At 45.1% G+C, this 23046-nt stretch overlaps 1 long non-coding RNA gene across 1 annotated transcript in view; it reads left to right on the top strand.

The window, feature by feature from the left end:
* Positions 1 to 274: 274 nt before the first annotated feature.
* LOC141059706 (uncharacterized) overlaps positions 275 to 23046 on the top strand; it is a 102395-nt gene continuing 79623 nt past the window's right edge. The window contains exon 1 of the long non-coding RNA XR_012222586.1: positions 275 to 391. This is a non-coding gene — a long non-coding RNA (uncharacterized lncRNA). The remainder of the gene's footprint in view (positions 392 to 23046) is intronic.

Below are 23046 nucleotides of genomic sequence, written 5' to 3'. Positions count from 1 at the left end.
ATTTAGCTTACAAATCTGCATTAAAATCTTCATAAAAAACATCGAAACCGTGGAATTTCAACTGAGTTTTCTGACAAGAGATGCAGAATCCACGCAGAAATTTCCACAAGCAAATCCACAACGTGCGCACATAGGCTAAAACGTGTCTTTACGCCAGGGGTTTTAATAGCTAGATAGTGGAGAAATCTTTGTAAGAGAATAAGGGGTTAATTTTTAATTGCTTAATCAGAGTGTACACGTGCAGGGAGAACAGCTTTCCAAAGGTCACAGATATGTTCAGTGTATCTGATGATGCTTCTGCTGTATAATTGTTTATATAAATTGAATGCAATAGAGGAACAGTTCTGCTCCTATTTGCAGTGGTGAACAGTAGGAAATACGGGGACTACTAGTAAGTACATCACACTTGTGGGTTATTAATTTTTCTGTATGAGTGCACTATTGTGACTTGATATATACTGCTACTGCATCCATAGGTGAAAATTTCTAGAACCACTTGTGATCATAAGATGTAACACTTATGTGTTATGTTTGGTTGTACAAATTAAATGCATATGAAGAAAATCTAGTTCTATGTACTTTTCCTCTTGTGAGTTAGCCTGATGTACAAGTATTATGCAGTACAAAATTATTATTACTATTATTTATTATTATAGCGCCATTTATTCCATGGCGCTTTACATGCAAGATATACTGGCTGCATGATAGCCATTTTTTATTTATAAACTAATACAGAGTTGGATTTTCTTCTGAATTGTGACTAAATTTAAGTGCTCAATATATTGGATACTCCTATTCTTCTCTTCCCTCTATAAGGCTGCTTTTACACTTGCCGTGTTTTTGCGGCCCGCAAAAATACATCCGAGCGCCGTGTCCTATATGGCCGTATATATGGCTGTGAAAAAATAGCGAGCTTGCTCGATATTTTTCACGGCTCATGGACACGGCCTCCATTTAAATCAATGGTACCGCAAAAACAACGGTAGCTTATTTTTGCGGTACACCGTATTTGCGGATCACTGTTTTCTTCCCCTGCAATTTGTTACAACCGAGAAAAACGGCGATCCGAGAAGGTTTTTTGCTGCCCAGAGAGGCTGCTCCTGACCTGTAAAAACGGGCTGCAAAAAACCCTGCATGTGTAAAAGTAGCCAAGTTAGTAATTAAGTAGTCCATTTATTAAGTTTTTTTGGTTCCTGAAAAAACACTGACATATGGGAATAACACTTGTTTAAGGACCATAGAGTAATCAGATCTACAACCACAACTCGAAGGTCAATGAAGAATGTAAAATCTAGAGGTTGTAACAGAGGGGGTGTCAAAGTCAGAAGTGATGAAACATAAATTCAGTAAGGGAATGTTGGCTCTCTTTCTATAGTTCACTGCATGATAGTTGAGAATATCCAGTCTTATGGCATTCTTCACTCCTTTGACATCTTATTTCTTCCCTGTCTAAATCAACAACTGCATTCTTTTTGAGGAAACATGTGTAAATCACATAAAAATATGCAGCAATGTTTCATCGTGTGTTTTTGATGTGGAAAATGAATGCTTTATTAACCCCTTCACTACCAAGGGTGGTTTGCACGTAACTCCCGGGCCAATTCTGACCACTGTCCCTTTATGAGGTAATAACTCTGAAACGCTTCCGTGGATCTCGGTGATTCTGACATTGTTTTCTCGTGACATGCTGTACTTCATGTTAGTGGTAAAATTTCATTCAAATAACTTGTGTTTATTTGTGAAAAAAACAGAAATTTGGCAAACATTTTGAAAATTTCGCAATTTTCCAAATTTGAATTTTTATGCCTTTAAATCACAGAGATTCGGCACACAAAAAACTTAATAAGTAACATTTCCCACATGTTTACTTTACATCAGCACAATTTTGGAACCAAAATTTTTTTTGTTAGGAAGTTATAAGGGTTAAAAGTTGACCAACGATTTCTCATTTTTGCAACACCATTTTATTTTATATATGATAGAAAATACCCAAAAGTCAAACCATTCTAAAAACTGCACCATTTAAGGTGCTCAAAACCACATTCAAGAAGTTTATTAACCCTTCAGGTGCTTCACAGGACTTTTTGAATATTTAAAAAAAAATGAATATTTAACTTTTTTTCACAAAAAAAATACTTCAGGTTCAATTTTTTTTAGTTTACCAAGGGTAACAGGAGAAATTGGACTGCAAAAGTTATTGTGCAATTTGTCCTGAGTACGCTGATACCTGATATGTGGGGGGAACCACTGTTTCGGTGCATGGCAGAGCTCAGAATGGAAGTAGCGCCGTTTGACTTTTTCAATGCAAAATTGCTGGAATTCAGATCGGACGCCATGTCATGTTTGGAGAGCCCCTGATGTACCTAAACAGTGGAAACCCCCCACAAGTGACCCCATTTTGGAAACTAGACCCCCCAAGGAACTTACCTAGATATGTGGTGAGAACTTTGAACCCACAAGGGCTTCACAGAAGTTTATAACGTACAGCAGTACAAATAAAAAATCATGTTTTTTCCACAAAAATGATCTTTTCACCCCTAATTTTTATTTTCCCAAAGGTAACAGGACCCTAAAAGTTATTGTGCAATTTGACCTGAGTACGCTGATACCCCATAAGTGGGTGTAAACGACTATTTGGGCGCATGGCAGACCTCGGAAGGGAAGCAGCGCCATTTGACTTTTTTGGCTGGAATTGAGATCGAACACCATGTCGCGTTTGGATGTGCCAAAACAGTGGAAACCCCCCATAAATGACACCATTTTGGAAACTAGACCCCCCTAAGGAACTTATCTAGATGTGTGGTGAGCACTTTGAACCCCCAAGGGCTTCACAGAAGTTTATAACGCCCGGGCGTGAAAATAAAAAAATCGTATTTTTTCCACAAACATGATCATTTAGTCCCCAATTTTTTATTTTCACAAGGGTACCAGGAGAAATTGAACCCCAAACGTTGTTGTTCAATTTGTCCTGAGTACGCTGATACCTCATATGTGGGAGAAAACTACTGTATGGGCACACGTCAGGGCTCGGAAGGGAAGTAGTGACGTTTTGGAATGCAGACTTTGATGGAGTGGTCTGCAGGAGTTATTTTGCCTTTGGAGAGCCCCTGATGTACCTAAACAGTGGAAACCTTCCACAAATGACACCATTTTGGAAACTAGACCCCCTAAGGAACATATCTTGATGTGTGGTGAGCACTTTCAACCCCCAAGTGCTTCACAGAAGTTTATAACGCCCGGGCGTGAAAATAAAAAAATCATATTTTTTCCACAAAAATTATATTTTTGCCCCAAATTTGTTATTTTCCTAAGGGTAACAGGAAAAATTGGACCCCAAAAGTTGTTTTGCTATTTGTCCTGAGTAGGCTGATACCCCATATGTGGGGGTAAAACACTGTTTGGGCGCATGGCAGAGCTTGGAAGGGAAGGAGCACCATTTGACTTTTTCAACGCAGAATTGGCTGGAATTGAGATCAGATGCCATGGTGCGTTTGGAGAGCACCTGATGTGCCCAAACAGTGGAAACCCCCTAATTCTAACTCCAACCCTAACCCCAACACACCCCTAACCCTAATCTCAGCCCTAACCCTAACCCTAGCCCTAACCCTAGCACTAGCCCTAACCCTAACCCTAATGGGAAAATGGAAATAAATACATTTTTTTAATTTTATTATTTTTCCCTAACTAAGGGGGTGATAACAGGGGGTTTGATTTACTATTTATGGCGGTTTTTATATTTGGCAGCTGTCACACGCTAAAAGACGCTTTTTATTGTAAAAATAGTTTTTGCATCACCACATATTTAGAGCTATAATTTTTCCATATTTTGATGCACTGCATCAAATGAGGTCTTATTTTTTGCGGGACGAGTTGACATTTTTATTGGTATCATTTTCGGGCACGTGACATCTTTTGATCGTTTTTTATTCCGATTTTTGGGACGCAGAATAAACAAAAACCAACGTTTCATGAATTTCTTTTGGGGGGTGCGTTTTCACCGTTCCGCGTGCAGTAAAATTTATAAAGCAGTTTTATTCTTCGGGTCAGTACGGTTACAGTGATACCTCATTTAGGTCTTTTTTTATGTTTAAGCGCTTTTATGCAATGAAAACAATTTTATATAAAAAATAATTATTTTTGCATCGCTTTATTCTGCAAGCTATAACTTTTTGATTTTTTTGCTGATGATGCTGTGTGGCAGCTCGTTTTTTGCGGAACAAGATGACGTTTTCAGCGGTACTATGGATATTTATATGCGTCTTTTTGATTGTGCGTTATTGCACTTTTTGTTCGGCGGTATGATAATAAATCATTATTTTTTGCTTCGTTTTTTATTTTTTAAGGGGTTCACTAAAGAGGTTACCTAATGGGACAATTTTATAGGGCAGGTTGCTACGGATGCGGGGATACCAAATATGTGCACTTTTATTTTCAAAATATTTTTATTAGGTATTTTAACAGATTTTACAAAACATGCTCTTTGTTTGTGTAATAATTCGCATTGATAAGTAGGGGAAAAGGGGAAGGAAAGGGTTTGGGATAGGGAAGGGAGAGAAAGAATTTTTAATAGTAACAAAGACAGATCTGTAAAGACTTGAATATCTACTTCAATATTGAACTGTCTTGGTCTTCCATGAATTTCTGTGTTCAAACTATGTACATTGAAAATAGCAAGAAAGCTACCTTTAACACAAAAAAAGAAAAAAGTCTTCAACAAAGAAACCTTAACTAATCTAAGACTTGGTATTTAGTGTTCCATAAGCTCCATTTTTTGTCGTATTTATGCAAGCATCCATTTGCTATTGAGAATTTTAAGTCCAAGGTATTATGCGTCTTTAGTCTATCCACAATGTCAGAGAACCTTGGTATGTCAGTTCTCCTCCAGAAGGTGGCTATCATATTTTTAGTTATCAGTAAAAGATGTATTATGACTTTTTTAATTGAGTGGTGTACGTCCTCCATGTCTAAGAAAAAGAGAGCTGTTTGAGGGGAAAGAGTAAAGTTCTTATCAAGAAGTCCACCAATATACTGTATATGGAAATCTTATTCCATAACTCTGTGAGAGCTGGGCATGTCCAGAATATGTGTTTCAAATTTCCCTTGAACCCACACCCTCTCCAACATAATGGGGATGAATCTGGTTTGAAATGTGCTATCCTAGAGGGAGTAAGGTACCATCTTGTTAATAATTTGTAAAATGATTTGTGAAGCGGTATTGATATATTTGAAGAATATGAATCTTTTATTGCCCTCTCCCATTGATCTTTTGTGGCGCAGAACTGGAGATCCTTCTCCCACTTGAACATATATTTGTTTTTTGTGAAATTGCTATCCTTATTGAAAGAGCTGTAGAGGAATTTAGTGCTCCAGAAAATTTTATGGTTTGAATTGTTTAAAAGGAAGTGAATTACTTCTGTTTTCGGAGGGACCATGCTAATACATTTTTGTAGGTACTCCTTGATTATGCAATATTGCATAAAGCCTGAGGAGGGTAGATTGAATTTGTTTCTAATCTCGGAAAAACTGAGTAATTTATCCGTTGCGAGAATATCTCCCAACTTTCGAATGCCATTTTTTGGCCATATTTCAGGTACAGAGAATCCGTAGACAGAAGCAATCAGGGATATTGGGAAATTTTCTTTCAGTTTTGACTTCCCAGTTTTATTCAGTGAGGCAAGATGATCCCAAGCTTGGGTAATTGCCAGAAAAATAGGGTGATTTAGTCTGTATTTTTTTAGATTGAATATATGGTTGAGAAGAAGATTTTTAAGGGGGCATAAAGTGCTATGGTCTCTTTCTAGTACCATCCAAGATGGTTTGACATCCTCATTTATCCAGTATTGGCTTTGTTTGATTAGAATGGCGTGATAATAAGCTAGGATTTTTGGGATCCCCATTCCTCCATTGTATTTATGTTTATAGAGAATTGTTCTGTCTATTCTAGCTCTTTTCTCTCCCCAAACAAAGGAGAAGATTTTTTTGTTGCAGCTATTAAAGAATGTTATTGGAAAGGTAAGAGGCAGAGCCCTAAAAATGTATAATAGTTTCGGGAGAATCACCGTTTTTATTGCTAGCACTCTGCCCATCCACGACAAGCCTATGCTTTTCCAGGGTTGGAGGTCTTTTGTGATAGTGGCCAGAAATGTCACGCAATTTGCATTAACTGTGTTGCGTACTGTTTTTTTAAACACAATACCTAGGTGTGATACTTGTTCCTCTTCCCAACCAAACTCTGATTTATTTTTAATAGAGTTTATTGTGGTGTTTGAAAGGTAGAATTGCAAGATTTTCGATTTACTATTATTAATTTTAAAGTTTGATATTTGTGAATATGTGCACTTTTATTGTTTTTTTATTATTTCAAAAAAATGAATTTATTAGGGAATATTTTTTTTAAAAATTTATTTAGCGATTTTTTTTAAAATTATTTTTACACTTTTTTTTAACTTTATTACATTGTCCCAGGTGGGACATCACTGTCCTGTGACAGATCGCTGATCTGTCACATCACAGTTCACTGGGACAGATCAGCGATCTGTCACAGGCAGTGCTGCAGGCTTCCTCCTTGCCTACGCTTTGCAGGCATGAGGAAGCCAGCTCCCTGCAGGCCCCTGTCGCCATATTGGATCCGGGGATCTGCAAGGAAGGAGCCCCCCACAGAAGCACTGCACATTGCGCTGCTGTGTGGTGCTCAGGGAAGCACGGAGGGAGCCCCCTCCCTGCCGATGCTTCCCTTTAACCCCCGGTACACCGCGATCGTGTTTGATCGCGGTGTGCCAGGGGTTAACGTGTCGGGGACGGTCCGTGACTGCCCCTGACACATTGTGCCGGGTGTCAGCTGTGATAATCAGCTGACACCCGGCCGCGATCAGCGGCGCTCACCATGTGGGCTCCGCTGATCGATATGACGTAATATTCCGTCCATGGGAATTAGGTCCCAGGTCACATGGATGGAATATTACATCCATTGTAGGAAAGGGGTTAAAGCCTATGTGATAATGTGGCGCCCCCAGGAGTATGGTCGCCACAATGGCATTGCCTTCCTCCTAGGGAGTGTGATGTCATGCTTGGAAGCAATAAAGGATCTCTCTGGCAGTTAATCACAACACACAACACAGCTCCCACTCCGGGCCAGCAGAGGGAGCTCTGAACCCAAAACTGGGGGAAGGGCTGCTCTCTGAGGGCCGGGAAGGGGAAATTAGGAGTTCGTGTGAGGAGGGCAACGTGTGTGGGTGTGAGGAGAAGAGCTGGGGGATTGAGCAGAGAGTTCAGGCTCATTCCCAGCTATAGCGCATGATCTGGAGCCCGGTATCCAAGGCTGTATGGACACTGATGGTCCTGCAACAGAAACCGGAGGAATAGGAAGCTATAAATGCTCTATTCCCACATAAGACTCGGAGGCACAACAGCGACGGGTGAGCCAGAAGAGAAAGGCTACAGCTGTCTGCCATATGAGGGAGTTCTAAGGAGAATAAGCAAGTGGAACTTCAGTGGAACACAGTACTGCAAGTACCTAAAACTAAGCGCTAGGAAGGAGACTACACAACCCATCTGCCTAGAGAGATTCCTAAGTTGCTTCCAGGCTAGCCAGCTCCTGTGCCATCTGTTATCTGGACCCTGGACTGCATTTGCCAAGCAAAGTAAAGGTAAAGAAACTGCACCCTGTTGTGTCCTTCCTTTCTTCCTGCAACCTCTCCAGCACTGCTGCATCTCTGTGCCAAAAACTACACCCTCTTCCTCAACACCTAACCTCTTCATCTACTCTGCCCTGGGATTCCAGCCCTGCTTGTGGAGGGCTACACCATCATTGCTGCACCCCACCATCAGTCCCAGAGGATCTGTCCGCAGCGTCGGCTTAACATCTTCATTGCCAAACACCACAGGTGACGTCACGAATCATTCACTCATAAACTTTATTCCATCACTTAATTCCCTTTTACATGGGTACCCAGGGCCACGGACTGGGTCACTGCTGCTGTGACATTCCCCTCTGAGAGACCGGCCTGGTACGGATTACCCCACAGCCCTGGGAGGGCGACCCAATAATGCGCATAAAAAATATAAAATTAACTGAGATTCTGTGGATTTTAAAATCTTTACAAAAGGTTGCATATAAAAATAAATGTAACATGTACATAAGGTTTCATGAACATAATATTTTTTGCTGGTACTGTAATCTACTGCATTTATTGGCACAGAAAAGGTACTACAAAATGCCTGACAGACAAAAGGTTTAGACGACCCTAAAACATTTATTTTTTTACAGGCATTTGGCATGGATGTTTTCAAAATTGCAAACATGCATACAGGTGCATCTCACAGAATTGGAATATCATCAAAAAGTTAATTTATTTCAGTTCTTCAATACAAAAAGTGAATCTCATATATTATATAGAGTCATTACAAGCAGAGTGATCTATTTCAAGTGTTTATTTATGTTAGTGTTGATGATTATGGCTTACAGCCAATGAAAACCCAAAAGTCATTATCTCAGTAAATTAGAATACTTTATAACACCAGCTTGAAAAAATGATTTTAAAATCCAAAATGTTGGCTTACTGAAATGTATGTTCAGTAAATGCACTCAGTACTAGGTCGGGACTCCTTTTGCATCAATTACTGCATTAATGTGGCATGGAGGCGATCAGCCTGTCGCACTGCTGAGGTGTTAGTTGTTAGTTGAATCATGCTGGAACACAATAACAATAAACTGGAATAGTGGATACCTAACGATATGGTTGTTGTAAAAAACATGTCTCTAAAGTTGGTCAAAACCATTAAAAAAGGTGGAAAAAATAAAAAAAATATTAAAAATTCAAAGATGTGAGCTATGTGTAAATAGGTGGCACATTGAGCCGACCAGTTAATATGAAGCTGCAGACAGAGACAGAATAGTGTCAATATAGGTATTTACCTGCTTTTTGGAGGTTAGAATAGCATAATATCACATTAGTGATGAAGGAAGGGAAGGATTTCCCTGTTAAATTCACAGAAGAATTGTTGTGGAAGAGAGGACAGGTAGAAAACATAGTCTTGATGTATGTAAAGTGAGGCACCGCTTTGGCCAGGTTGAGTTCCTGGATAGTTGATGCAGTAAGGGTTGTAGCGTGACCTGCAGTGGAGATAGACAAAGAGTTAGAGCTTTGAAAGGTAAAGGGTTGGCAGAGCTCAGAGGAGCGGAGTGCTTGTAAACTTTTTTTTTTCTAACTTTATGTGTGCACATTGCAACTAGCCAATCAGAGTGCAGGAAACATCCACAATGTCCTGACACAACAGCTTTTGTCATTGGCTGCTGAAATCACATGTCCGTCTCCCTTGTTTTAGCGCCATTTTATAACAGATCAGAGAGGCTGCTCCTGACTCTGGGACTGGTTGTTGATGGATATTAGCTAGTTAGCTAGGCAGTTGCATCTAAGTCAGATAGTTTATATAGCTAGTGTCCTGTGTGACTGTAAAATCAATTTTTTAGCAGATTCTTCTTTTTTGTGCCATTACTGAGGTTCAGAGACAAAAACAGCAAGGCACATTTCATAGAAGTGTGCTGTGCACTGCTTCTATTGTGCTCAATGCATGAGTAGTAGTGTTGAGCTTTCCGATACCGCAAGTATCGGGTATCGGCCGATATTAGCTGACTTCAGATACTTTTTTCATATCGGATACCGGAATCGGAAGTTCCCATAATGCTATCAGCCCACTCGCTTTGATTCAGCCAATGGGAATCCTCAGAAGTGTGGGCACATCCTGTTAGACTTGTAGGCATGTTAACTATTGGCATGGCTGTGATTGGCTGCTGAAATGATGTCATGATGCACTATAAAAGCCACCACCGCCACCATTTCTGGTCACTCTGCTGTGAATTCAGTTAGGGACAGGCTGTTGTTGAAGACATATAGTGATTAACCCAGGCTACATAAACCACCACTGTAGCTTTCTTTGCCCTAGCAGCAGTGTTCACAGCTGTCTGCAAGGGCTTTGTTAGTGCAGATCACGCTGTGGAGTGGGTCCTTCAGCCACGTCTGGTTGTAGGACGCCCAGCGTGCCTCACTGCTGCCTCATACATATTTTTATTTTTGAGCTGCTTATTTTTCAAAAATTCTATCTTGTGTGCTTCCATCCGTATCCATATACGTTGGTTTCAAACACTAGTAGTAGACAGCGGACCCTTTCTGCAGCCTTTCAGTGCTAGTGCCCACTTAGCTGCACTGTTCTAGGCTGTCTGAGAGGTCTCTGACTGTGTGTGTGAGTGCAGCTCACGCTGAGTAGTGTGTCCTGCAGCTGCGTCTGGTTGTAGGCCACTCAGCGTGCGTTACTGCTTCACACATATTTTGCTTTAATTGCAGCTCATTTTTTCTCCTATTAGTGTGCATCCATCCGTATCCATATACGGTGGTTGCAACCACTGTAGGAGTAGACAGCGGAGCCTTTCTGCAGCCTGTCAGTGCTAGTGCCCACTTAGCTGCACTGTTCACGGCTGTCTGAGAGGTCTCTGACTGTGTGTGAGTGCAGCTCATGCTGAGTAGTGTGCCCAGTAGCTACACCTGGTTGTAGGCCACTCAGCGTGTGTTACTGCCTCACACATATTTTGCTTTAATTGCTGCTCATTTTTTCTTCTCCTATTAGTGTGCATCCATCCATATCCATCTACATTGGTTGGTTGCAAACACTATATAGGAGTAGATACAGGAGCCTTTTTTTTGTCTTGTGCCCTTCAGCTGCAGCCAGATTAGTATTACCCAATTTTTTTGGAGCCTCATCTTTTGCTTTGTAGGCTACCTGCCTGTATAGTAATAGCTCCTGAAAGTTGGAGATACTCTGACTTTCAAATCTTTGGTCACATCCTTTAAGTTTTTTTTCCAAAACAAAAAAACAACAAAGTTCACCAAACACTACATTTGAAAGTTGTGTAGGCCACATTAGCTCCCATTAAAGTGTAGTCGACACACACACTTCATAAAATTAGTGTTTCTTATACCTGTAACCAGCTGTTCAGGAATAAGCACACTAAGGCCCCCCTTTGTACTTTTCTGCCTATCTTTCTCAGTCTAGCAAGAAGAAGAAGGCAGGGAGTAATGCACAAGGCCGTGGGGGTGGAGTTTCATCAGGGAGAGGACGTGGGGATTCTGCTGGGAGAGGATGTGGGGATTCTGTGCCTGCTGTTGGCACCAGTGAGTCAGCATCCCCCAGTTTTAGCAGGCAACAGTCCTTTATGCGCAGCTTTGTAGGACCTCACCGTACCCCATTGCTGCGGGAGGAACAAATTGAAGCCGTTGTCGGATGGATGGCAGCTAACGCATCGACTTCAATTACTTCCACATCCTCTCAGGGCCAGAGCACTGAAGAGCAACCATCTGTCTCTTCACCACCTGCCAAACTGCCAAGGCAGTCAGAGAGCCATGGACAGGAGCCATCACAGTCTCTACTTCTGTTCTCGGAATCTGTTGGTTTGGAAAGAGGGGGCCAGCCAAGCAGCATTCCAGAATGTGAAGAAGAGGGAGTATGCAGTGATGCGCAACTTCTTTGTCCCTCTGAATCTGAAGAGGCGGGTGGGCCAGTGCCTATGGTCAGCACACCTCAGTACCCATCAGATGATGACGAGACTCAGTTACCACTTTCTGTTGCATACGGTGCTGGCGAGACAACCCAGGAGAAGCAGGTGTTTGAAGATGATGAGGTCCTTGACCCATCATGGAGTGAGGAACAGGAAGGTGGTGGGAGCAGCTCTGAGGAAGAGATTCCCCGAAGGGCCAAAACTGGAGGGAGAGGGAGGGGGCAGACTTGGCTGCCTGTAGCCTCCACTTCGGCACCCGTTAGGAGCATTCCACTTTCAAAAGGCAAAACGGGCGCTCCCAAGACTTGCAGTGCGTGGTCCTTTTTTGACACAGTTGCAGATGACATTTGCTTTGTCAAATGCAAGCTGTGTCATCAGAGAGTCAAAAGAGGGAAAAATGTCAGCAACCTCAATACCACTAATATGTGGAAACATGTGCGGACCAAGCACGAGATGGAGTTACACAGACACACTGAAGACGTAGGCCAACGTACAGCACCACCTACCACCTCTTCAGTTCATGTTGGGGCCTCTTCCTCCAGCTCACACACAGCTGGTTCGGCTTCCTCACAGGATCGCCAAGGAAGAACCTCTGACACTGTTGTCAGGAGACCCTGTGACATTCCACCCACAGCACCACGTTCAAAGTCATCCTCACACTCCCAGGCCACATGGCAGCCATCGGTAGCACAGGCATGGGAGAAAAAGCGGCCATACTCGGCACACCATCCCCGAGCACTGGCTCTGAATGCTGGCATTGCCAAACTACTGCCACTTGAAATGCTCTCATTCAGGCTGGTGGAGACTGACACCTTCCTGGACTTCACGGCATTGGCAGTCCCACAATACACCGTGCCCAGCCGCTTTTATTTCAGCAGGCGAGCAGTCCCTGCCCTGCATAAACATGTGGAGGCAAACATCAAGCATGCGCTACTAAACGCCGTCAGTAGCAAGGTCCACCTGACCACTGATGCGTGCACCAGTAACCATGGACAGGGACGATATTTTTCCCTCACTGCTAGAGTTGAGCGATACCGTCCGATACTTCAAAGTATCGGATCGGAATGGATCGGCCGATCTTAAAAAAAAGTATCGGTATCGCCGATTCCGATACCGGAAGTCCCATTCAAGTCTATGGGACTTCCGGTATCGGAATAAGAAAAACCCTATTTTTGCCTTGTACAGCCTCTCTGGGGTCTGTACGGGCCTTTCGGGGGGCTGTGCCGGCCTGCCAGGGGGTCTGTGCAGGCTCCGGTGGTCTGTGCCGGCCTGCCGGGGGGGCTGTGACGGCCTGCCGGTGGTCTGTGCAGGCTCCGGTGGGCTGTGCCGGCCTGCCGGTGGTCTGTGCAGGCTCCGGGGGGCTGTGCCGGCCTGCCAGGGGGCTGTGCCGGCCTGCCGGGGGGCTGTGCAGGCTTCGGGGGTCTGTGTAGGCATCGTCCGATGGGACTACAAGTCCCATCGGGCGATGCCTGCTACCATGACAGTGATTGACACATTAGCCAATGATGGGACAGTAGTAGTCCCATCATCCGGCTAATGTGTTGAATGTAAAAAAAAAAAAAAAAAATTACGTGCTACATACATGCTACATACATACAACATGCATACTACATATATACTACATGTAACATACATACTACATATATACTACATGCAACATGCACCGTGTGTGTTTCTAATTATTTTTTACTGCATCTTGTTCCGAAAATCCTTTTGGGCCTTGTAGCACTGTCTGCTACTCAGCAGAGGAGCCTACCAGTGAACCAAGCTATGCCGCCTGTTTATGTAAGAACTGCGTGCTACTCAGCGGAGGAGCCCAGCTGTTAAGCAAGTTACAGCACCTGTGGTTTGGACACTTAATTTGTTTCATTTTTTCTGGAATGCCGGTTAGGCCTAATTACGGAATTCAGGTTGACCTGCACTTACTGGGAAATCCTCATTCGCGGGGAAGAATTGTAATCCCAGATCCACATCACTAACGGGGTTCAGCGGGTTATCTGCACCTGTAAGCGACACGCGCTGGACCTTTCAGTGTAGCGCGCATGCAGCCCCGGACATGTAAGGGCATGACAGACCTGTTATTGCTCGATCTCGCGTGCCAGAGCCTCGTGTTTTCGCTCTAGTAAGCTTGACGCGTACGGCGGGGGCATGCCGGAGTCTCGTTCATTAACGGAATTAAGCTGACAAATCGCTAGTACAACTAAAAACGGACATGCACCACCACCCACAGAATCAACAAAGCTTGCAATCTGTTAATCTTTTCTGTAGCTGGCATGGTTGAGGTTTTCCGGGTGGAGTCGAATTAAGCTGCAGGCTCCACTCCTGGTGGTGCCCTTCTGGACATTCCTTTAAGGTTCAGCTTTGCAACCATACTGCCCCCGGAAACCAAACACTTGGCCTTCATGGACGCTGTTCGGAGGTTCGTGGGAATAACGCCGCCCGATCAGCAGTTGGCCTAATTTATGGTGGGAAGTCCGACGGTATATGATCGTCTTCGATTTCAGATTTTTACTGTTTCTTGGTATTTTACATTTTTATTACAGTCTTTCTTGACTTCATAAGGGCATGACATGCCTATATCTGTGTCTCCTCCTCCTCCTCCTTTTACTCCTCCACCTCTTTTCTATATGTAGTTGCCCTTTTCCATATGTTATTTTTGTATTCTGAGCATTTTGTCTGCTTTTGGACACCTTTTAAGGTGTTTTGAAATTGTTTTCTATTTGTTTGTATGTGTTTGTGTTTGCCTGCCATTGTTTTCAATGGTATTCGACGTTGTTCGTTGAACGTTCGACAAACATTCGACGAACTTGTCTCGTGGTCGACGAACCAAAACGAACAGGAACACTAGCGGGGTGGCTCAACACTACTCCTGAATATATAGACATACATTTTTAATGTTTAAACTATGCTACATATACCTGGTATCTGGTGATACTGTACCCTTTCTGTCAGGAAGTCCTCTTCCACCCACCACTCTAAGTGTATCATTGACACCTGGAACATTGTCCCACATGTGTGATTATTTCTTGCACATCTTCTTGTTATATTGTTGTGTGATTAGTAGTGTTGAGCGATACCGCCCGATATTGAAAAATATCGGATCGGATTGGATCGGCCGATCTAAAAAAAAGTATCGGGTATCGCCGATTCCGATCCCGGAAGTCCCATTCAAGTCAAAGGAACAGAAATATCGGAATTAAAAAAAACCCTTTCTTTCCCTGTAGGTTAATTCTACATGAAGAAAAACAACTAATAATAATGTAGAATGTATTGTGGGAGGTGTAGGAGACATTAAAGCCATAGAGGTTTAGCCCTATCAAATGGAATAGCAGGATTTTTTAATTTTTTTTTAAAGACGTTCATAGTTACAAAGATATTGACTATGTTAAAGTCTTTAATATTTTGTCAGATATGCATGTTACACTACTTCCATGCTCTTCACCTTCTTTTTTACTTCTCCCACACTTTCTACTTCATCATCCTCAGCAGCAGCATCTTTTTCATCAACTTCTTCTTCACCTTATTCATCTTCTTCTTCTTCTTCTTTTTCACCTTCTTCCTATTATTTTTTTTTTTACATTCTTCATATTCTTCTTATTCAACTATTATTCTTCTTCATATTCTACTTCTTCATCTTCTTCCTATTCTTCTTCTTCTTCATCATATTCTTATTTGTGATGGGCATTCCTGTAGTTGTTATCTATAAAAGTTTGAAGATTACACCTTCCGTTCTGCCTGTCACAAAAGATTTACAACCGGATTTGTCCGCGTTCAGTTTGGCCTGCAGCAGCAGGCATTTTCCAGGGGCACCACTAGGAGGAACGGACTCACCCCCATACACTGCTTAGACTTCTTCTGCTTATAATTTAGATAATATCATTTGCTCAGATTTTTAGTCTTATGCTTAATGTTCTTCTGCTTTTGGTTTGTATGCTTCTTGGTCTTCTGACTCTTGTTGTTCTGCATCTTGGTGGTTATCTTCATGTTCTTTGTCCTCTTGGTCATCTTCTTCAGGGTCATCTTTTAGGTATTCTTCTGTGTGGTCTTCAGGGTCATCGTATTCAGGGTCATTGTCAGGGAGATCCAGAGTGAGAATCAAAAACCATTTCCACAAGCATGAACTTGGAAAAGTAGCAGAAGGTACAAGAAGGCTGAGGAAATGCCGAGAACCAGCTGACGGTACTGGAACCCGGAGGGGCAGCAGAAGGAACAAGAGCAAATGGCACAACCGTGGACCAGCTGACGGTGCTGGAGCACGGTTACTAAGCAGGCAGTACCTGTGCTCCAAAGCACTACCAAGGACCAGCAGACGTTGCTGGAACTCGGATACCAAGAAGGAGGCACCTAGGCCAAAGGCACTGCTGAGATCCAGCTGACGGTGCTGGAACCCGGATGGGTAGCAGAAGCTGCAAGAGCAAATGAAACTAGCGAGGACCAGCTGACGGTGCTGGAACCCGGAGGGGCAGCAGAAGGAACAAGAGCCAATGGGACAACCGTGGACCAGCTGACGGTGCTGGAACACAGTTACTAAGCAGGAGGTACCTGTGCTACAAAGCACTATCAAGGACCAGCAGAAGTTTCCGGAACTCGGATACCGAGAAGGAGGCACCTAGGCCAAAGGCTCTGTTGAGAACCAGCTGACGGTGCTGGAACCCGGCTGGGTAGCAGAAGGTACCCATAATCAACAAAGTTGCAAGTCTGCGAGCAGGACGCAGTTACCGAATCCCACAGTCCAACAGGGGGTGCTTGTCCTATTGGCACTACGGAACCAGCCTTTATTACCAGAACCCGCAGCCCACATAGGAAGCACAGAAACTGCATGCACCATAGACTCGGCTAACCCGACAGGACAACGTATTGGTGGCAAAGTGACGTTGAAACTACCCGGAAACAGCAGGCGTGCTGGAACCAGGCTGGGCAGGAGAGATTACCCATGCCAAAGACACTTCCGAGAACCAGTTGATGGTGCTGGAACCCGGATGGGTAGCAGAAGGAACAAGAGCCAATGGCATAACTGTGGACCAGCTGACGGTGCTGGAACACGGTTACTAAGCAGGAGGTACCGGTGCTACAAAGCACTACCAAGGACCAGCAGACATTGCTGGAACTCGGATACCGAGAAGGAGGCACCTAGGCCAAAGGCTCTGCCGAGAACCAGCTGACGGTGCTGGAACCCGGATGGGTAGCAGAAGGAACAAGAGCCAATGGCACAACCGTGGACCAACTGACGGTGCTGGAACACTGCTACTAAGCAGGAGGTACCTGTGCTACAAAACACTACCAAGGACCAGCTGACGGTGCTGGAACTCGAATACCATGAAGGAGGCACCTAGACCAAAGGCTCAGCCTAGAACCAGCTGACGGTGCTGGAACCCGGATGGGTAGAACAAGGTACCCATGATAAACAAAGTTTCAAGGCCGCGAGCAGGCCGCATTTACCGAAACCCACAGTCCAACAGGGGGTGCTTGTCCTATTGGCACTACAGAACCAGCCTTTATTACCAGAACCCGCAGCCCACATAGGAAGCACAGAAACTGCAGGCACCATAGACTCGGCTAACCCGAACGCAACACGACAGGACAACGTATTGGTGGCAAAGTGAGGTTGACACTACCCAGAAACAGCAGGCGTGCTGGAACCAGGCTGGGCAGGAGGGAGTACCAATTCCAAAGACACTTCTGAGCAGTAACTGGTGATGTTGGTGCCCAGGGGTCAATCATGCAGCAGGCCGAGGCCAACTTGGAGTGAGTTTTACAGTCATGGCCAAAAGTATTGACACCCCTGCAATTCTGTCAGATAATATTCAGTTTCTTCCTGAAAATGATTGCAAACACAAATTATTTGGTATTATTATCTTCATTTAATTTGTCTTAAATGAAAAAACACAAAAGAGAATGAAGCAAAAAGCAAAACATTGATCATTTCACACAAAACTCCAAAAATGGGCTGGACAAAAGTATTGGCACCCTCAGACTAATACTTGGTTGCACAACCTTTAGCCAAAATAACTGCGACCAACCGCTTCCGGTAACCATCAATGAGTTTCTTACAATGCTCTGCTGGAATTTTAGACCATTCTTCTTTGGCAAACTACTCCAGGTCCCTGATATTTGAAGGGTGCCTTCTCCAAACTGCCATTTTTAGATCTCTCCACAGGTGTTCTATGGGATTCAGGTCTGGACTCATTGCTGGCCACCTTAGAAGTCTCCAGTGCTTTCTCTCAAACCATTTTCTAGTGCTTTTTGAAGTGTGTTTTGGGTTATCGTCCTGCTGGAAGACCCATGACCTCTGAGGTAGACCCAGCTTTCTCACACTGGGCCCTAAATTATGCTGCAAAATTTGTTGGTAGTCTTCTGACTTCATAATGCCATGCACACGGTCAAGCAGTCCAGTGCCAGAGGCAGCAAAGCAACCCCAAAACATCAGGGAACCTCCGCCATGCTTGACTGTAGGGACCGTGTACTTTTCTTTGAATGCCTCTTTTTTCTTCTGTAAACTCTATGTTGATGCTTTTGCCCTAAAAGCTCTACTTTTGTCTCATCTGACCAAAGAACATTCTTCCAAAATGTTTTAGGCTTTTTCAGGTAAGTTTTGGCAAACTCCAGCCTGGCTTTTTTATGTCTCGGGGTAAGAAGTGGAGTCTTCCTGGGTCTCCTACCATACAGTCCCTTTTCATTCAGATGCCGACGGATAGTACGGGTTGACACCTTTGTACCCTCGGACTGCAGGGCAGCTTGAACTTGTTTGGATGTTAGTGGAGGTTCTTTATCCAACATCTGCACAATCTTGCGTTGAAATCTCTTGTCAATTTTTCTTTTCCGGCCACATCTAGGGAGGTTAGCCACAGTGCCGTGGGCTTTAAACTTCTTGATGACACTGCGCACGGTAGACACAGGAACATTCAGGTCTTTGGAGATGGACTTGTAGCTTTGAGATTGCTCATGCTTCCTCACAATTTGGTTTCTCAAGTACTCAGACAGTTCTTTGGTCTTCTTTCTTTTCTCCATGCTCAATGTGGTACACACAAGGACACAGGACAGAGGTTGAGTCAACTTTAATCCATGTCAACTGGCTGCAAGTGTGATTTAGTTATTGCCAACACCTGTTAGGTGCCACAGGTAAGTTACAGGTGCTGTTAATTACACAAATTAGAGAAGCATCACATGATTTTTCGCACAGTGCCAATACTTTTGTCCACCCTCTTTTTTATGTTTGGTGTGGAATTATATCCAGTTTGGCTTAAGGACAATTCTTTTTGTGTTTTTTCATTTAAGACAAATTAAATGAAGATAATAATACCAAAGAATTTGTGTTTGCAATCATTTTCAGGAAGAAACTGAGTATTATCTGACAGAATTGCAGGGGTGTCAATACTTTTGGCCATGACTGTATATCGGTTGTACATAACTACTGATTGTAACCGTGCTCCACTTAGGCCTCTGGCTATACTGTCTCTAGTATTTCCCCTGGCCTCCAACCCCACCAGTTGCTGCTCTGAAGTGGCGTCTGCACAATCCACACTTGTTCCTGGGTTACAGGGGCTCAGTCATGTCATTTGATCCCCTGATGTGTGTCCGGCAAGGTTTCCTGCTCTGTCCCCATTCCCACTACTAGTAATGGGAATGGAGACAGAGCTGGAGACATTGCCGGACACACATCAGGGGATCAACTGACGTGACTGAGCCCCTGTAATCCAGGAACACATGTGGATTGTGCAGACGCCACTTCAGAGCAGCAACTGGTGGAGTTGGAGGCCAGGGGAAATACTAGAGACAGTAGAGCCAGAGGCCTAAGTGGAGCACGGTTAAAAATCAGTAGTAGTGTGACTGACTGTGTAGGCAGCAGGAGACTTTGCCATCCACACAGCAGGGGAGCAGCTGGCGTTACTGAACCCCACTGACACAGGAGCGAGTGTGTCTATCTGTGCGGACGGCACTTCCAAGCTACAACTGGCTGTGTTGAAGCCCAGGATCAATCTAGGGGCAGGCTGAGGCCTACTTGGAGCAAGTAGAAAATAAGATGTAGTGTGATTTTGAAGGCAGCAGGAGACTTTGCCATCCACACAGCAGGGGAGCAGCTGGCGTTACTGAACCCCACTAACACAGGAGCTAGTGTGTTTTCCTCTGTGAAGACGGCACTTCTGAACACCAACTGGCGTTGTTGGAGCCCAGGATGAGGCATGGAGCAGGGAGAGGCCTGATGTTTTTGGCATGTGGAGGCAGCAGGAGACATTGCCGTCTACACAGCAGGGGAACAGCTGGCATTACTGAACCCCACTAACACAGGAGCTAGTGTGTTTTCCTCTGTGAAGACGGCACTTCTGAACACCAACTGGCGTTGTTGGAGCCCAGGATGAGGCATGGAGCAGGGATAGGCCTGATGTTTTTGGCATGTAGAGGCAGCAAGAGACATTGCCGTCTACACAGCAGGGGAACAGCTGGCATTACTGAACCCCACTAACGCAGGAGCTAGTGTGTTTTCCTCTGTGAAGACGGCACTTCTGAGCTCCAACTGGCGTTGTTGGAGGCCAGGATGAGGCATGCAGCAGGCGGAGGCCAACTTGCAGCTGGTTTTATAGAGGTTGTAGACTACTACTGACTGTAACCGTGCTCCATTTAGGTCTCTGGCTCCACTGTCTCTCGTATTTCCCCTGGCCTCCAACCCCGCCAGTTACAGCTCTGAAGTGGCGTCTGCACAATCCACACTTGTTCCTGTGTAACTGGTGCTCAGTCACGTCAGTTGATCCCCTGATGTGTGTCTGGCAAGGTCTCCTGCTCTCTCCTCATTCACACTACTAGTAATGGGAATGTGGACAGAGCTGGAGACCTTGCCGGACACACATCAGGGGATAAACTGACGTGACTGAGCCCCAGTAACACAGGAACAAGTGAGGATTGTGCAGACGCCACTTCAGAGCAGCAACTGGCAGGATTGGAGGCCAGGGGAAATACTAGAGACAGTGGAGACAGAGGCCTAAGTGGAGCAGGGTTAAAAATCAGTAGTAGTTTGAATGTGGATGGAGCAGGAGACTTTGCCGTCCACACAGCAGGGGAGCAGCTGGCGTTACTGAACCCCACTACCACAGGAGCTAGTGTTTTTCTCTGTGCAGACTACACATCTAAGCGACAACTGGCTGTGTTGAAGCCCAAGGATTATAGTTCAGGTGGTAGAAACATGAACACAACAGGAGACCTGGATACAGTTGATAACCAATTATTTAGTCAGGAAGAGGACTGGCAAATTCTGGAGAGATCCAGGCCTTGTTCATTTTCAGAAAAGTAAGCCGGTCGACGTTATCGGAAGATAGTCGCGTGCGACGGTCTGTTAGTACACCACCTGCGGCACTAAAGACGCGTTCCGATAATACACTGGCAGCAGGGCAAGCCAGCACCTCCAATGCATACTGGCTAAGCTCTGGCCATGTATCCAGCTTAGAGACCCAGAACTTGAAGGGGGAAGAGTCATCTGGGAGTACACTGACAGGGCAAGACATGTAGTCTGTCACCATCTGACGGAAACGTTGCCTCCTGCTGACTGGAGCCGTCTGTGATGGTGTAGACAATTGTGGCGAACACACAAAACTTTGCCACATTTGGGCCATAGTGGTCTTGCCTTGTGCTGAGGCGTTGCCTCTGCTCTCTCTTTGTGCCGAGTTTCCTCCACTGCCTCTACGCACAGAGCTGCTTTGTAAAGCACTAGCACCACTGCTGTCGGGTGGAATGGAAAACATGATGGACTGCACCAGTGTGTCTTGGTACTCCCGCAGTTTACGCTCCCGGTTCAACGTTGGTATGAGGCTTTGTAAGTTGTCCCGGTAGCGAGGATCTAGGAGGGTGTACACCCAATAATCAGCCGTGTAGAGAATGTGGGCGATGCGGCGATCATTTCTCAGGCACTGCAGCATGAAATCAACCATGTGCTGCAGACTCCCAACTGCCAAAGAACCGTTGTCCCCTGCTTGAGGCGTGATCTCTGCCTGCTCTGCATCACCCCACCCTCGCTGTACATACTGACTAGAGCTTTGTGTACCTCCCTCCTCTGGAGAGATGTCTTCCTCCTCCATCGACTCCTCCTCATCCTCCTCACAAAGTGTCCCCTGCCTAGGCCTTTGTGAGGAACCATGTAGCGCATACTGTCAAGAAGCAGATGGCATTTGGGACTCCTCATCCTCCACCTCTTCCAAAACCTTAGTGCTTGCAGTGTTTTTTGAAGCAGGCAGATAAGGGGGACAGTCATGCTCACTAGTGCATCATCTGCACTTGCCATCCGCGTGGAATCATCGAAGGCACGCAAAACGAGGCAGATGTCCTTCATAGAGGCCCACTCAGTGGTGCTGAAGTGTGACCGGCACACAGTGCGACTTGTTTGCGCCTGATGCAGCTGGTACTCCATGACTGCTGCCTGCTGCTCACACAACCGCTCCAACATATGTAACGTTGAATTCCACCTGGTGGGTAGGTCACATATGATGCGATGTTCCGGAAGGCGTAATCGGCGCTGCAGAGCAGCAAGGCGCGATCTTGCCTTGCTGGATCGACGCAAGTGAGCGCACTCTATGCGGACCTTGTGCAGCAGTGCATCAAGATCCGGATAGTCCCTCAGAAAGCTCTGCACGACCAAGTTCAGCACATGTGCCAGACATGGGATGTGAGTGAGGTTGCCTAGGCCAAGAGCTGCCACCATATTTCGGACATTGTCACACACTACCAAGCCTGGCTGGAGATTCGCTGGCAAAAACCACACGTCGCTCTCCTGCTTGATGGCATTCCAGAGCTCCTGTGCTGTGTGGCTTCGATTCCCCAAAGAAATTAATTTGAGTACGGCCTGTTGACGTTTGGCCACGGCTGTGCTCATATCGGTCGTAACAGTCTCCTGCTGCGCTGATTCTGAGGAACTGGAGTATGAGGAGGAGTCTATGTGTACAGACTAGAATCCTGCAATCCGTGGAGTTGGCAGAACACATACAGCGCCACTCTCCAGATCTGTACCCGGCTCCACAACATTGACCCAATGGGCAGTGAGGGAAAGGTATCGTCCCTGTCCATGGTTCCTGGTCCACGCATCGGTGGTCAGGTGGACCTTGCTACTGACGGCATTTAGTAGCGCATGTTTTATTTTTCCCTCCACATGTTTTTGCAGTGCAGGGATGGCTCGCCTGCTGAAATAAAAGCGGCTGGGCACGGTGTATTGTGGGACTGCCAATGCCATGAAGTCCCGGAAGGTGTCAGTCTCCACCAGCCTGAATGAGAGCATTTCAAGTGCCAGTAGTTTGGCAATGCCAGCATTCAGAGCCTGTGCTCGAGGATGGTTTGCTGAGTATGGCCGCCTTTTATCCCATGCCTGTGCTACCGATGGCTGTAGAGTGGCCTGGGAGTGTGAGGATGACTGGGAACGTGGAGCTGTGGGTGGAATGTCACAGGGTCTATGGACAACAGTGCCAGAGGTTCTTCTTTGGCGATCCTGTGAGGAAGCCGAACCAGCTATGTGTGAGCTGGAG

Source organism: Dendrobates tinctorius, unplaced genomic scaffold (assembly GCF_039654945.1).
Source record: "Dendrobates tinctorius isolate UK_male_01 unplaced genomic scaffold, ASM3965494v1 ptg000230l, whole genome shotgun sequence".
Lineage (NCBI taxonomy): Eukaryota > Metazoa > Chordata > Amphibia > Anura > Dendrobatidae > Dendrobates > Dendrobates tinctorius.
Note: the sequence above shows the minus strand (reverse complement) of the source record. Positions and strands in the feature narration are given on the sequence as shown.